We start from the raw sequence: 14,188 nt of genomic DNA, 5'->3' as shown, positions 1-14,188 counted from the left end.
AAAAAAGGGAAAAAAAAAAAAAAAAAAAAAAAAAAACACATCATAGTAAAACCAATACCTTCTCAGCTTCGCATCGAAGCTAAAAATATTAATTTTCGATAAATTTTAACCAAAATAACATCACATTAATTTTATTGAATTGAGTAGAAAATACAGTAGTGGTTACATTATTATTGTATTGATAAGAGCTAACGGTTTATTGATATTGAATTAGTTTCAAAAAAAACGATTAACACATAAGCTTGATGCGTTTTTATTAATGTTAATTTCGCGTTTAATATCAGACGCGATAATTTAGTATTAGAATAATAAAATTTGGTTTACCAATAACAACAATTTAAAAATGATTTAATTTATTTTTTTTTACGTTAGTTATTCTTTTATTATAATTTACATTGAAAATACTAATTCATTTACTTCGTTTAAACGTAAAACGTTTAAAACTTCGTTTTATCAATAAAAAATTAATAATCTATATTTAATATCGAATGTATACAAACAAATAATTTTCAGTCATAACGTTTACACTGTTGCACACTAGTTGTCATACTCATAGATATATATATACATATATATATTAGTGTTGTGAAAATCACTTAAAACGCTAATGACAATAATCCAATTGAGGGTAATTAAAAATAATAAAAAAAGTGCTGATTTACAGAAAGAGAGAGTATTTTCGAATTAAAATTCTGAATTAAATACAGAATTTGAGATGGCTATCACCTCTTCGTTTCAATTAACCAAACCCCAAACACCCCACATTGGTCAAAATAACTTTACACATACTATACTATATTTATCATTACATATTACACAATAATGCAACTTTTGTTAATTTATTTGTTTTAATAAAAATAATGTTTTTCCTCAACAGTTTTAACGATTAAAATAATACAATATTGTTAATAATTTACTAGTAACAAAAATAGAGAATACATCATAAATATTTCTTTAATGAAATAATCAACTAGAAATTTTGTTAGTATAAAATACATAAAAATATACTATTTTATTACTATTAGTTACCAAATTAAATTAAAGACAAGTGACATAATTGGAATAAAATTTTTGGGAGTAATAATTAATAAAAAGTTAATATTTTCTACATTCTAAAAATATTTTTATAAAACAGTAAATATATTTATATTTCATACACAGGGATTATTTTAATGCTAGTCACTTGATTCCTCTTAAAGTAATAATTATGTTAAGAAAAATTATTTATAGTGTAAAATATTTTTTGATTTATTAGTTACTTTTTATTTTTATAATTCATTCCTTATATCTTATTAAGTTATTAACTTTATTTTTACTTTGATGCGAAGCTAAGAAGGTATTAATTTTACTATGGTGTTTCTTTTTACTTTATTTTTTAGTTTGTTACTACTTTTTCATTGGACTAATTTTACCTTGGGGTTATTTTGATGGAGTTATTCATTGATTTGTTGTATGACTTCAAAGGGAGTTAGTTACACAAATAGCAATAGTGTTATTTCGTTAAAATAAATATTCTAATTATCTTAAAAAGTATAATACCCCATATTTTTTTACCTTTTCTAGATTTTTAATTACTTATATCTCAAAGTAATATTACAAAATTGTTTATTGATCAGTCGAAATTTTATTTAAACCATTCTCTATTGAATTGTAAAAAAATAATAATGGGCTCCTATTTAACTTCCGAAAGTTACTCTTTAAATCTATCCTTAGGAATAATTTTTTTTATAGAAGTAAAATAAATAAATAAAATTATAATCCATATATTTATATGAAAAAATTATAATTTAACGAAATATGAGGGAAGTATGGTAATTATTCACTATGAATATAATATATAATATTACATATATACAGAAAGGGTAAATATATAGGGTGGTATTTTTATCATAACCCATCCATTACTTTTAGAATAAATATAGTTTAAACATTTTTTTTGTTATCTTTAGTTATTTATTATTCTTGAATTATTAACTATGTAATACTTTTTAAGTTCATCCCTTATGCCTTGTAAGGGTGTCAACTTTGTTTTTAAATGAAAACACATATTTTGAATTTAATAAAATGTTTGTTTTTTTAATTTAATAAATGGCACTTGAATTTTTAATATGACTTAATTTGTTAATGAATATAAACATTTAAAATTTCTAATGTTTGATTTGAATGTGTAATACACAAGAGATAAAAAATACAGATGTTTATTGTGAATTATGATTATCAATAGATATACTCTCTGTTTGTCAGTTAGTATATTTATAAAATCACAAAATGCGCCTGACTACCATAGGTAATAAATTTTGTTTATTTGAGAATATTGATAATATAAAAAAATAATTAGCTACCTGTATTTACAATCTCAAATTGTTTCATATAAAAAAAAAGTTAAATTTTTGCAATAATATTTATATATTATAACATTAAAAATTTAAAACAAATATTATATTTTCAATGAAATATTTGTGACACAAGGTATAAAAATAAAATAAAATTTATTTTCACCTTAAATTTTGGGTCTTAGATTAGGAAATTGTTTTCAAATTTCTATAACACATTTTTACCCAAAAGAAGTTAATATAGCAACTCAGTAAAGTAATAATAATGCAAATGATAAAATAAAAAATTTTAAAACACCTTATTACTCAGGTGCAGTTCAAAAATATTAATACATTATATTCTTTTTACACTCTGTAAATACTTTTATTTTATATCAGATTAACTCTTAAATATTAAACTAATTACTACAAATTAGCTTATATACAATATTACAATAATGAGAAAACTTTTGATTTTTATAAAATTTAATAATTAAAATTTTTTTTTTGTGTTTATTTCCACATTTTCTCAGCCCTAACCGAACCGATTTCTTTCAACGGTACATCAAAACTTGACTCTTTACCCGCTCAGAGTGGGGGATTTAAAATAACAACTTTTTCACAAAAAATTAACTTTTTCATCTTAATTTTTGGAAATGTTCCGGAAAGCTATCTGTATTTGTAATCCCTTGTGTATTATANTCATAAAAAACCAATTAGCTACCTGTATTTGTAATCCCTTGTGTATTATACCTATATATTAACTCAAAAATTTGAAACTTTAAATGTTTATATCTAATAAATAAATTAAGTTTTATTAAAAATTCAAATGCCATTTACTATTGAATTAAAAACTCAAACATTTTATTAAATTAATTACCATTTAAAAAAACATAAGGGATGAACTTAAAAAGTAATGTAATACTTTTTAATTTCATTGGTATAATACACAAGGGATTACAAATACAGGTAGCTAATTGGTTTTTTATGATATTGCTATCACAGTCACGGATTGTTTATTATCAATTATGACTATCAATAGATATACTTTTTGTATTGTCAGTTAGTGTATTTATAAACTCACAACAATGTACCTTACTATCATTGATAATAACAATGCTGTGTACATGCTAATATCGATGTATAAAAATCAATTAGCTACCTGTATTTGTAATCCCTTTGATGAACTTAAAAAGTATTACATAGTTAATAATTCAAGAATAATGTGTAACTAAAGATAATAATAAAAAAAATTGTTTAATTATTATTATTCTGTAAGTAATTGAGTGGGTAAATGTTCAATTTTAAATAAGATTATGTATAAAGTATTATACGAAAACAAAAAAATTTTATTAAATGTATCAAAATAAATTTCTGTTCAAAATATCCAACTCATATAAAAAAGAAATTTTTGCTAAATGTATGATTCCAAAGCTAAACTTTTTTAAACCTAAATAAAATAATACAATTCAACATTTTTTTTCCATACTAAAGAATATTATATAAGTTTTAATTTACGATGTATGTAAATGTGTCAGTATTTTTAGGACACTTTCAAAAGTTAAGTTGATAAAATTATTTTTTTTTTTTGAAAAAGATATCATTTTGAATCTCCCTCTGTGGTCACGTAAAGGGTAAAATTATAAGTAAATGTGTCACGTATCTATAAAAAAATTACAATCATTTGGTCAATTTTAAAAAAGTTATGGCACTTTTAAATAAATGATTAAAAGATTGAAAGTAAAAATTTTAAAAATTGGTGTTTTTTAAATTTGTAATTTTTTTGAAAATTTCCCACATTTAAGAGGGACGAGGGAAATTGTTGAGATTAATGTTTTCGACTAGATACAATTTGTGATCTTTTGAAGTATCGTTGAAAGAAATCGGTTCGGTGAGAGCTGAAAAAAAGTAGTAAGCTTCGCGTCGAAATTAAAAAAAAAAATACATACTAAAATTAATACCTTTTCAGCTTCGCATCGAAGCTAACATTTGAATATGGACGGGATTTACATTAATTTTGATCATTCTAATAGTCTATTTACCGTATTTTTAATATTATGCCGTTCAAAATACTTTTTACTATCATGTTTGAAGTCTGTTCAAATTAAAATAACAATTACTGATCTTTTTTTTTAAATACAATAATATAAAGTTCAACAAAAAAAGATGACAGTAATTAATTTTAATTGTTGAAACAATTATCATTATTATTATTGGATGTCTTATAAAATAAAAAAGAGAATACTGCTTTTAAATCAATTTTTTTACCCAATTAAAAATTTACATTCAAAAGATTTTATTTCATCTCACTTCATAAGTATTTTTTTATGAAAATTACAAAGAGATTATTAATATTATTTTTATTTAATTAAAAAATAATAAAAGTATCATATACTTAGTAACTATTTTTGTAAACATATTAATTGAATAATATATTAGTTTTTCGACTGCATGGGCAGCTAATAGTCGATTTATTTATAAAAATATTATCGTTCATAAATAAATCTCAGATAGAATGATCAGTGCTGCTATGTGGTACGATCTTGGTAGAGGTGGAAGATTATTTTTTACTCTGTAAAATCTCTCATTGGGATACCCAATTTTCATAATGTACAATATTTCATCAATTTTCTTTATTTTAGTCATTTTCATTACGAATATTAAAAAAGAATAATCATGCTTTTCAAAGTATTTTAATTTATTTTATAAATATTAAATATTTAAGAATTAGAACAAATACTATTCGTTAATTTACTTATAATTTCCACCACTTTTTACATAAATACAGACATTATTAATATAAAATAACAATAACGTTATTAGTAAATAGTTGATTAAAGTGTTTTTCAACTGCTTTTATTAGTTGTATTAATATATTATAGAAATTTAATAATAATATATGAAAGTTAATTAATTTTTAAGATAACTTTTCGATATAAGGAACATTTCATTAATAACCCTTTGTTGGTTAAAATAGTAATCTAAAATGTTCTATTTAAATTGAAACCCACGATAAAAGAGTAACTAATACTTTTTTAGCATGAACCATTTTAGAACCGGTTTTTAACCGGAAAATAAAAAAAATTATCTCTAATTAAACCAAGACCTCTTCATTTTTTATTTAAGTAACCACTTTAAACCGTTCCGAAAAATCTAAAAGCTTCTTAATCTTGATATTCTTTCTCTATATATTTTTAAATTGAACATTACTTGTTAAGTATAAATTGTATTTGGTACATTTTAATACAGTGCAGGAAAATACGTTTAATTTTTTTTATTGACAGTTTTGGAAATAGTGTAAGTTGATAATCTTTTTACAAAACAGCAAACAATTTTATTGCCTATTGTTAAAAATTTATCTTATTTTTAAGTGCAAATTGAACGCGTGATTAGCTTGAAATCTATTCATAAATATATTACACCTCATTTGGTGTAGTCATATTTGTTTAAAAATAAACTATTTAAAAAAAATGTAAAGTATACATAAAGAACAATTTTTAGGGTTTCTAAGAGCAAAAATGTTTGCATAATTAAGTCTTTATTAGAGCTTCCCTAGTTACCCTTTTTTTTTATGACATCGATATTAGCAGGTACAAAGCATTGTTATTATCAATGGTAGTAAGACACATTGTTGTGAGTTTATAAATACACTAACTGACAATACAGAATGTATATCTATTGATAGTCATAATTGATAATAAACAATCCGTGACTGTGATAGCAATATCATAAAAAATCAATTAGCTACCTGTATTTGTAATTTCTTGTGTATTATACCTATATATTAACTCAAAAAATTGAAACTTTAAATGTTTATATCTAATAAACGAATAAAGTTATATTAAAAATTCAAATGACATTTGTTATTAAATTAAAAACTCAAACATTTTATTAAATTCAAAATATGTGTTACCATTTAAAAAAACAAAGTTGACACCCTTACCAGGCATAAGGGATGAACTTAAAAAGTATTACATAGTTAATAATTCAAGAGTAATGTGTAACTAAAGATAATAATAAAACAAAAATTTTTAATTATTATTATTCTGTAAGTAATTGAGTGGGTTATGATAAAAAAATCACCCTGTATATATATTTATTATTGTTAATTTCTAGGGAAAAATTTATTTTATTTCAATATAAATCTAAATTTTCAATTTTTCTACTATTTTAACTGAACCCTAACTTATTTATATAAAAAAAAAAAGTTAATTATTAAGTTAGACTTATTTGTCAAAGGTCAAGTTACCAGTTAAACTAATGTACAAAATCAATCTGACTAGTTAAGTTAAAAATGTTAACTAACTTTTTGACATATTAGTGTCTAAACTTGTTTTGTATTAGTTTTAGTTCTTAGTAATTTAAAATATTAATTAGTTTATTGTTCTAAAGTATTAAGATTTGGAGAACTTCAAATATTTAAAAATAATACACGAGAGAAAAAGTTCAAAAAATTATGTTTTTAAATTCCCTATTAGAAAAAAAAGGATAATTGTATTTTTTTAATTTGCTTGAAAAATTTCTGATCGATATTATTTTAGTTACCGAATGTTTAATAAGTTTCCGTATTTAAGTAGGTTTATTTTTTAAAGACCATTTTTTTTAAATGGTCTTAAAATTACAGGAGTAACACAAATAGTAAACATAAAAAACATATAATATTTTTTATAAAATGATAATACTTACCAAATAATATTAAGCATACCTTTCATGGAATCAGCTGTTGTTTAAACATACATTAGTGCACAGGGTTTAGTAGAAGTAGTCACAGGTGAAATAAAATAAAAAATAACTCAAGCATATTATTATTGTACATATTAAAAACATTTTCAGATGTTTTATACATAAAAAATCGTTACTTTATACTAAATAACTTTAAAAATAATTCTGAGAAAATGATATAAAGGTTTTTCTCACTCAAAATCTGTTACATACAAGATAATATATATATGACTTATGATAACTTATGATACAATAATTATTTCAATATAATTTTTTTCAACAATTTTTATAAATGTAAACTACATATACATCGAGGCGTGGGCCCAGGAACGGGACTCTTTGGAGTCTCGACTAGGGTCTAAGTTTCGAGTCGGGTCCATGGTGGACCTGATGTTGGGAAGCCGGGAGGCGTGGAGGCTCGTCCAGGCGTTCGCCGAGTCCGTCTTGAAAAAGAAGGAGGAAGCTGAACGCCTGAGACAGAGGCAGCCGCGCCGCCCGGTACAGGAGGATCTAAGGCGCCGGTTTAGGCCGGCGCCTTAGGTATTCGTGTTTATGTTCTTTATGTGTTTGTGAGTAATATTATGCCCCCTTCGCAAAGTCCTGCCCCCACCTCCACGTGGTGCAACCCGGGCAACGGATCCCGACTTTTGGGATCCGGCTAACGGGGGAGGCCACACCACGTTGTGAATCAGCTCTTGATTAATTTCGGGCTGATTCACAACGTGGTGGTGTGAGTTTTAGAGACGGCGTGGGCCGCCCTGAGGTAATACCTAACGGTAGTTCCGGGGAGGTCCACATGTAGGCCGGTCGTGGAAAAAAAAAAACTACATATACATGACATAGTTGGGTTCAGTATAGATGATATCTGACAGTAATTAAAATTACTATCATAAAAAATGCTTCGATGCAAATCTGTAGATAGTGTTCAATTTAAAATCAATTGGTGGATTATTCCAAAAGCATCATGATTTCCTATTTCCTTATTTATATACTGATTACATGTTTTATGATTTATAAGTGTAATATACGAATAAATATTTAGTATAGCAATTAAATATAGTATGAAATGGATATTTAATAATTTAATATTGTGATTTCATTTAATTAGAATTTCATTTCTATTCTATAATATATATAAAAAGTGTCAGTATTCCCGGAACATTTTCAAAACTTAAGTTGAAAAAATTCTACTTTCTATATGCATTTTTCTGTTTTGAACTCCCCTTGTATAAAGGGAAATGGTCCAATTGAAAAAAAAAAAAGTATATCCAATGAAAGAAGTATATAAATAGTATTTCTCATGAAAAAACTGTATTGATCCATACTTTTTTAAAAAAAGTTATAGTAATATAAAGTTAAAAATTTTAAATATAAAATCGAGAATTTTAACAGAAAAATAGCATACGGTAGTCATTTTTACCGCTAACTCGAAATAAAGTCCAAAATTTTTTTCCATATTAAGGTATATTACATTAGCTTTAATTTAAGGTATATATAAAAATGTCAGTATTTCGGGAACATTTAAAACAGTTAAGTTGAAAAAGTTAATTTTTTGTGAAAAAATTGTCTGTTTAATCTCTCCTTGTGGGCAGGTAAAAAGTCAAATTTGAATGAAAAAATGTCAAAAATTAGCGATTTTTAAATTTGAAATTTTTTTGAAGATTTCCCACATTTACGAGGAACGGGGGAAATTTTTTCAATTTTGAGATTAATGTCTTTGACTAGATACAATTTGTGATATTTTGATGTATCGTTGAAAAAAAATTGGTCCTGGGAGAATTAAAAAAAGTGGTAATAGACACAAAAAAATAAAATTAAAAAAAAAACACATCATAGTAAAATTAATACCTTTTCAACTTTGTAACAATATAATAATAAAAGGTAATTTTTTCAGAATTTTTAATAGCCGTTTTTAGAACTTCTCTTATAACAAAAATTTATGGAACTATATTACTTTTAAAACAAAAACTTATTGAATTACTAATAAAGTATTGTATACATAGTATGGATGAGTACAGCTTGTACTGGTGTATACATACTCTGCCTGCGCTACATATCCATAATATGCTTTGAAATGCTTGTAACTCAATAAGTATTTGTCTTTTTATCAACCAATCAAAATATTTTCTTAGAAAATTGTTAAAATTTGGCTATTTTTTATTTAAATTTTATTATTATTTTTATAAAAATCAAGAAAAATAAAATCTGACATATTTTAATGTAATTTAAGAATATAAAAATTTACAGTCAAAAATTAATTGTATCAAAAGTTACAAGAGTTATCAGTGAGATCTGCTCCATTTTGTATGTAAATTGTAAAGTTTAATTCTTTTTTTTTTTTAATTTAAGCTACTTCTTTTTTCTTTTAAACTATAACAAAGTTTCTTATTGATTATTCACAACGTCTATTGTCTAATTATCCAGAGGTCATATTTTAAATATAACTTTAAAATAACAACATAAAAATAATACGTATTAGATAAAAAACTAAGTGTTTAATACTTAAACTACAAACTGCAAAATTAGACATTTAGCCATGTGTTCGGAACCTTATTAAAGAATATATACCACAGTGTAAATATATATAATTTTTAATTATAACTTTATAACTGTTTTTAGGATATTTTTATAATGTTGCATAAATTCTAATTTTAAGGTTTAGTAAGATTATTTTAACAGTACCGCTGTACTAAAATCGATTTGCGTAATTACATTTGCCTTCAACATTCTAAAAGTTAAATTTGGAGTTATATTAATGTTGATCCCAATTTAGTGGTTTTGTATTTTAAATTTGCCCAGAAATTTGATTAATATTCGTCCAAATGTTTTTATAAAAAGTTATGTTATTAGCCAAATGTGTCTTATAAAAGGGTATTTTTATGCTTTACGTGGATGTATATTTATTGGAAGTTTTTTTGATAAAGTAATTTACAATAATTTCCCTTGAGATTAAAGTTCAACAATAAAAAAAACACAACTACTACAAACGTAATAACATGAAAGTACCAAAAGTAATAACTTTTGTAGGTTTGTATGATTTGTCAGTATTATATTACTAAAGAATATCAATATCAATGAATACTAAATTATCTGATTTAAGGTCTTCTACAAAATATATGTAGATACTTGTATGTCTGTTGTTCAAATTGCTCTATTCTAATGATACGTTTCTATGGTAACAACTATTGATATTCGCTGTTTTTTTAAAGTAATTGTAACAATTAAACAACTTTCATAATTGACAAATTATTTTTTTTATAGAACCAAAATAATTTTATTGTAAAGACAAGTGTTTACTCAATGACATATGTCATTGAAAAACTGTAATATTAAAGTTTTTTACATAATTACTTATTACTGTATGCTTTTAATTGAAATTAATTACTCATACTCTTATTTCAATATCTCTATTGTATGACTTCTTATTTACTTTAAAATAGTGTCACAAATGAACAACATATCAAAATTAATAAATTGTTACTTTATATGTTAGGTAGAGAGTGTTTATGTTGTGAAAGGTTGGGTTTCTATATTTATCTTTATCACATCATCCTTTCACCTCCCTTAGCACTCGTGTGCGATCAGTTCAGTCGTGTCCGCACAATGTTAACCATCGTCCCCAAGGTCGGTTTGAAGAATTTCGGTTTATCCTCTTCCAGCTTATATTTGGCTTACTTCACTTTAGGCCATCTTTATTACGTCACTTTTGGCATTGGTTAACTATTTACTAATAATCCAATTGAATAAGATTATATTATTTTTTTTAGTATATTAATGTAAGATAACATAATTATAATTAATAAATTATTAGAAAATTCCGTTCTCCTTCCATTTTATCATATCAAATGTAACCCATGCACTTGTTATATTCATATTATCCTTAATTTGAACAAAATATTTTCAATTAATTAAAAATCATTTGTTTTATTATTAACGATTCTAAACATTTTAAAAATCTGCAATTTGAAATTAAATATTTTGCTGCTATTTTATATATCCTAAATTTAATCTCTTTACTTGTATTCCTAATAAACAAATTATTAGGGTTTTAATGAATAATATAAAATTTACATTCATTTATCTCACTGTGGTATTTTAAATGATAATACTAAAAAATACAATATTTGTCATGTAATTATGGCGAGATAACAATAATTAATTTACTAATGTTCATCATACACTGAAAAAAAATATTAGGAAAATCAACAAATTTATTGTTAAGATACAGCCGAAAATAATTTTTTGTTGATATAACAAAAAAAAAAAAATTATCAAGCAAAAAACATTTTGTTCTAGTCACAAAAATATGATTGATTTTACAATTAAATAATTGTTGACCACATTTTTTTCAGTTTTTTTATTTTAATATACATAATGTATAATATTGCAAATTCAATTGGTTTTATGAAATTATTACACAAATTTAGATAATAAATCGGCTTACATTTGATAATTACAATGACGTGAAATATAACTTTTTGTTTTAGTTAATTGTATTTTTATCTTATCGATTTTTTAATAAAATTTGAAGTTTAGTACTCTTACTTTTGAGAAAAAATAATATTTAAAGACATATATGATGCATTAGTATAAAAACGCAAAAACGAAAAGTTTTGAGATCACAAACTATGCCATAGTTTTGTAATTGAATAAATAAAAAAACAGTAATTATATATTTATTTTCTATTTAAAAAAATTAAATATAAAATCAATTTCTAAAAATCATTTTAGCTCAATTAATGTAAAATACTTCAGTTTCTAACATCATAATTATTGAGCTCAATAATTTTTCACATATAATTTCCCTCTATAATAAATGGTGATCACGAAGTAGCAGAATTAAATAAAGTTTTAAATAATACTCATGTTATTACACTACTTCTTTGTCACTAAACACTTATTTCTGATCATCTCTCACACCTTTTATTTTAATTTCTAAATTATCATTAATTCATATACTTTTAAATTTAATTTTCTAACGACGCAATAAAATTTTAATAAATTATTTTACAGTCGACAAATTATTAAATTACAGTAAAATTGTATTTTTTTATATTATATTGTAAATTATCAACTCTTTTTAACTATTGATTAATTTACATCTAATTTTATTGTGCACTAAAAATTATATTGATACTAAATAAGTACAATATAATAATTTATTTAAATTTATTCTTGATTTAATTTGCTTAATTTGTGGGGTGCATTACATGTGTTATGAATTGTTTTGTTTACCAATTGAATTTTTAATCTAAATACAAAAGTTATGTTTACATGAATATTTAAAAATGCAAAGTAATAATCATCCCTCTGCTATATAATATAATTGTATGAATTATTATTCCATGAAATCATAATTAAAGATGTTTAATTTATTCTTATATAAGAAAATTAAAACAAAATATAGAAAAGAACGATGAAGCTTTTTTAAATAAAAAATGTGTATTAACGATAATTCTGTCGGTTGTATTTGTTTTATTGACTGTTTTTTTTGACTTGTTGTTTTAAATTAAAAAATTAAATCCATACTTATAAATAACTAATTATTAGTTAATGAGGTATATATTTTTTTAAATTTAAATATAATTGATAAATACCTTTACAAAATAATTTTAAGTAGTGAGATTTGCTATATATGATCACAATGAGCGAAACACGTGATGTTAAGTCTAACGGTTTAAGACACAATACAATGTTGATAAGAACTTTTAACACAAGTCCGTTCCGTATGGTGGCGGCGCGTTACTGAAGCTTTATGGCAACAAGCATAAGGGTTGTAAGGAATAACGCAGTCGCATCGTTCGATGGTTGTTTGTTTATATTTTAGCTTTAATTTAACCTTGCCTGACTACCTATCGAATTTCTAATGTCTCGTTTAATTGCTTCAATTTTGAAGAAAACACTAGTAGGCAGTGTGAGATTATAGAGCACTCATTGTATACCATGACAAATTAAAGTAACCACTTAGTGGCAACGATATATTTTGTCATCCATCGTTGGTACGTTAAAAACACGGCCGGTTTAAAGCTTAGCGCAGTAAAAACAACATCTGCTATATTTGTCAGCTTTAAAGGTATTGAATTGGATTTAAGGTGACGACGGGTCTGAAATGTAGACACGGGTCATTTCTTTCACGACTCCCGTCGAAAATCTGCAAATGACGTTTTTCCAGGTAGTTTTCAATTACTTAAATACTCTAGGGAAACTATAGGTCACGGCTTATACTACATACTAGTCGAATATACTAATTTTAAAAGAACTACAAAAAAAACAACTAATGTCTTATCATTTTCTGAAACTATTAACAAAATATTATTTTTGAACTTTGCTTTTTTCTACAAATTGGATGTCGTTGATGAATTTATAATACTAATTCAATTTTTTTAAGCCTAAAACTGTTACTAATTTTTGTCTGATTACTTAATGAACTCTAGAAACAAAAATAGTACTTCACAATTTATTTTATCAGTTATTCAGTTAAAATATTCTATTGAACTTGATGTATAGTTAAAATATTATACTCAAATTATCATGAAATATCAAAATTATTATAATAATATATTGTGATGTGTTGATCAAAAAAGGAACTTAAACAAATTTAATGAATAACGTTAATTATTTTTTAGTTAAAATGAAGATAAATAAAAGAATGATAAAAAAAAATGACCAATCAACTTTTGTAACATTGTCTTATCAGTTCTTTAGTAATATGTACGATTTTGTACATAAGATATATTTTTATAGCATTAGTTGTATTTAAAAGTGTTTTTATTCAAAACAATGAATTTTCATAGTTAATAACAATAAGAATTAAATTCTATTACGTTAACTGATAAAATAATTTATTAATAAATTAGTTTACATTTATTGCTCAATTTGTCTAAATCTTAAAATATTAATATTTCATAAAAAAAAAAAAAATACTTGTTATCGACTAGTCAACATTTTATTAGTCTATTGTTCTCTAATATACAGGTGGCCCACCACTCACTGACAACTTAAATAACTTTTGATCCAGTTAATATTTTTAGTTGATTTTTTTTTTTAATAATAGTTATACGTTAGGTCTATAGCTATATCTCAATAATTAATTTTTTTACATTTTATTAAAAATATTAATTATTTTTAAATTTTAAATAAAATGTAAAAAAAAA

The 14,188-nt window shown here is 23.7% G+C and overlaps 1 protein-coding gene across 3 annotated transcripts in view; it reads right to left on the bottom strand.

Moving 5' to 3' along the window:
• LOC126894569 (uncharacterized) overlaps nucleotides 1–12,764 on the bottom strand; it is a 91,725-nt gene extending 78,961 nt beyond the window's left edge. For all 3 annotated transcript variants that reach the window (XM_050665686.1, XM_050665687.1, XM_050665689.1), the window contains exon 1: nucleotides 12,632–12,764. The gene's annotated coding sequence lies outside the window, so the exon portion shown is untranslated. The remainder of the gene's footprint in view (nucleotides 1–12,631) is intronic.
• Between the last annotated feature and the right edge of the window lie 1,424 nt (nucleotides 12,765–14,188).

The sequence above is a fragment of the Daktulosphaira vitifoliae genome, unplaced genomic scaffold, assembly GCF_025091365.1.
Source record: "Daktulosphaira vitifoliae isolate Bord-2020 unplaced genomic scaffold, ASM2509136v1 Scaffold_1, whole genome shotgun sequence".
In the NCBI taxonomy this organism is placed as follows: domain Eukaryota; kingdom Metazoa; phylum Arthropoda; class Insecta; order Hemiptera; family Phylloxeridae; genus Daktulosphaira; species Daktulosphaira vitifoliae.
Note: the sequence above shows the minus strand (reverse complement) of the source record. Positions and strands in the feature narration are given on the sequence as shown.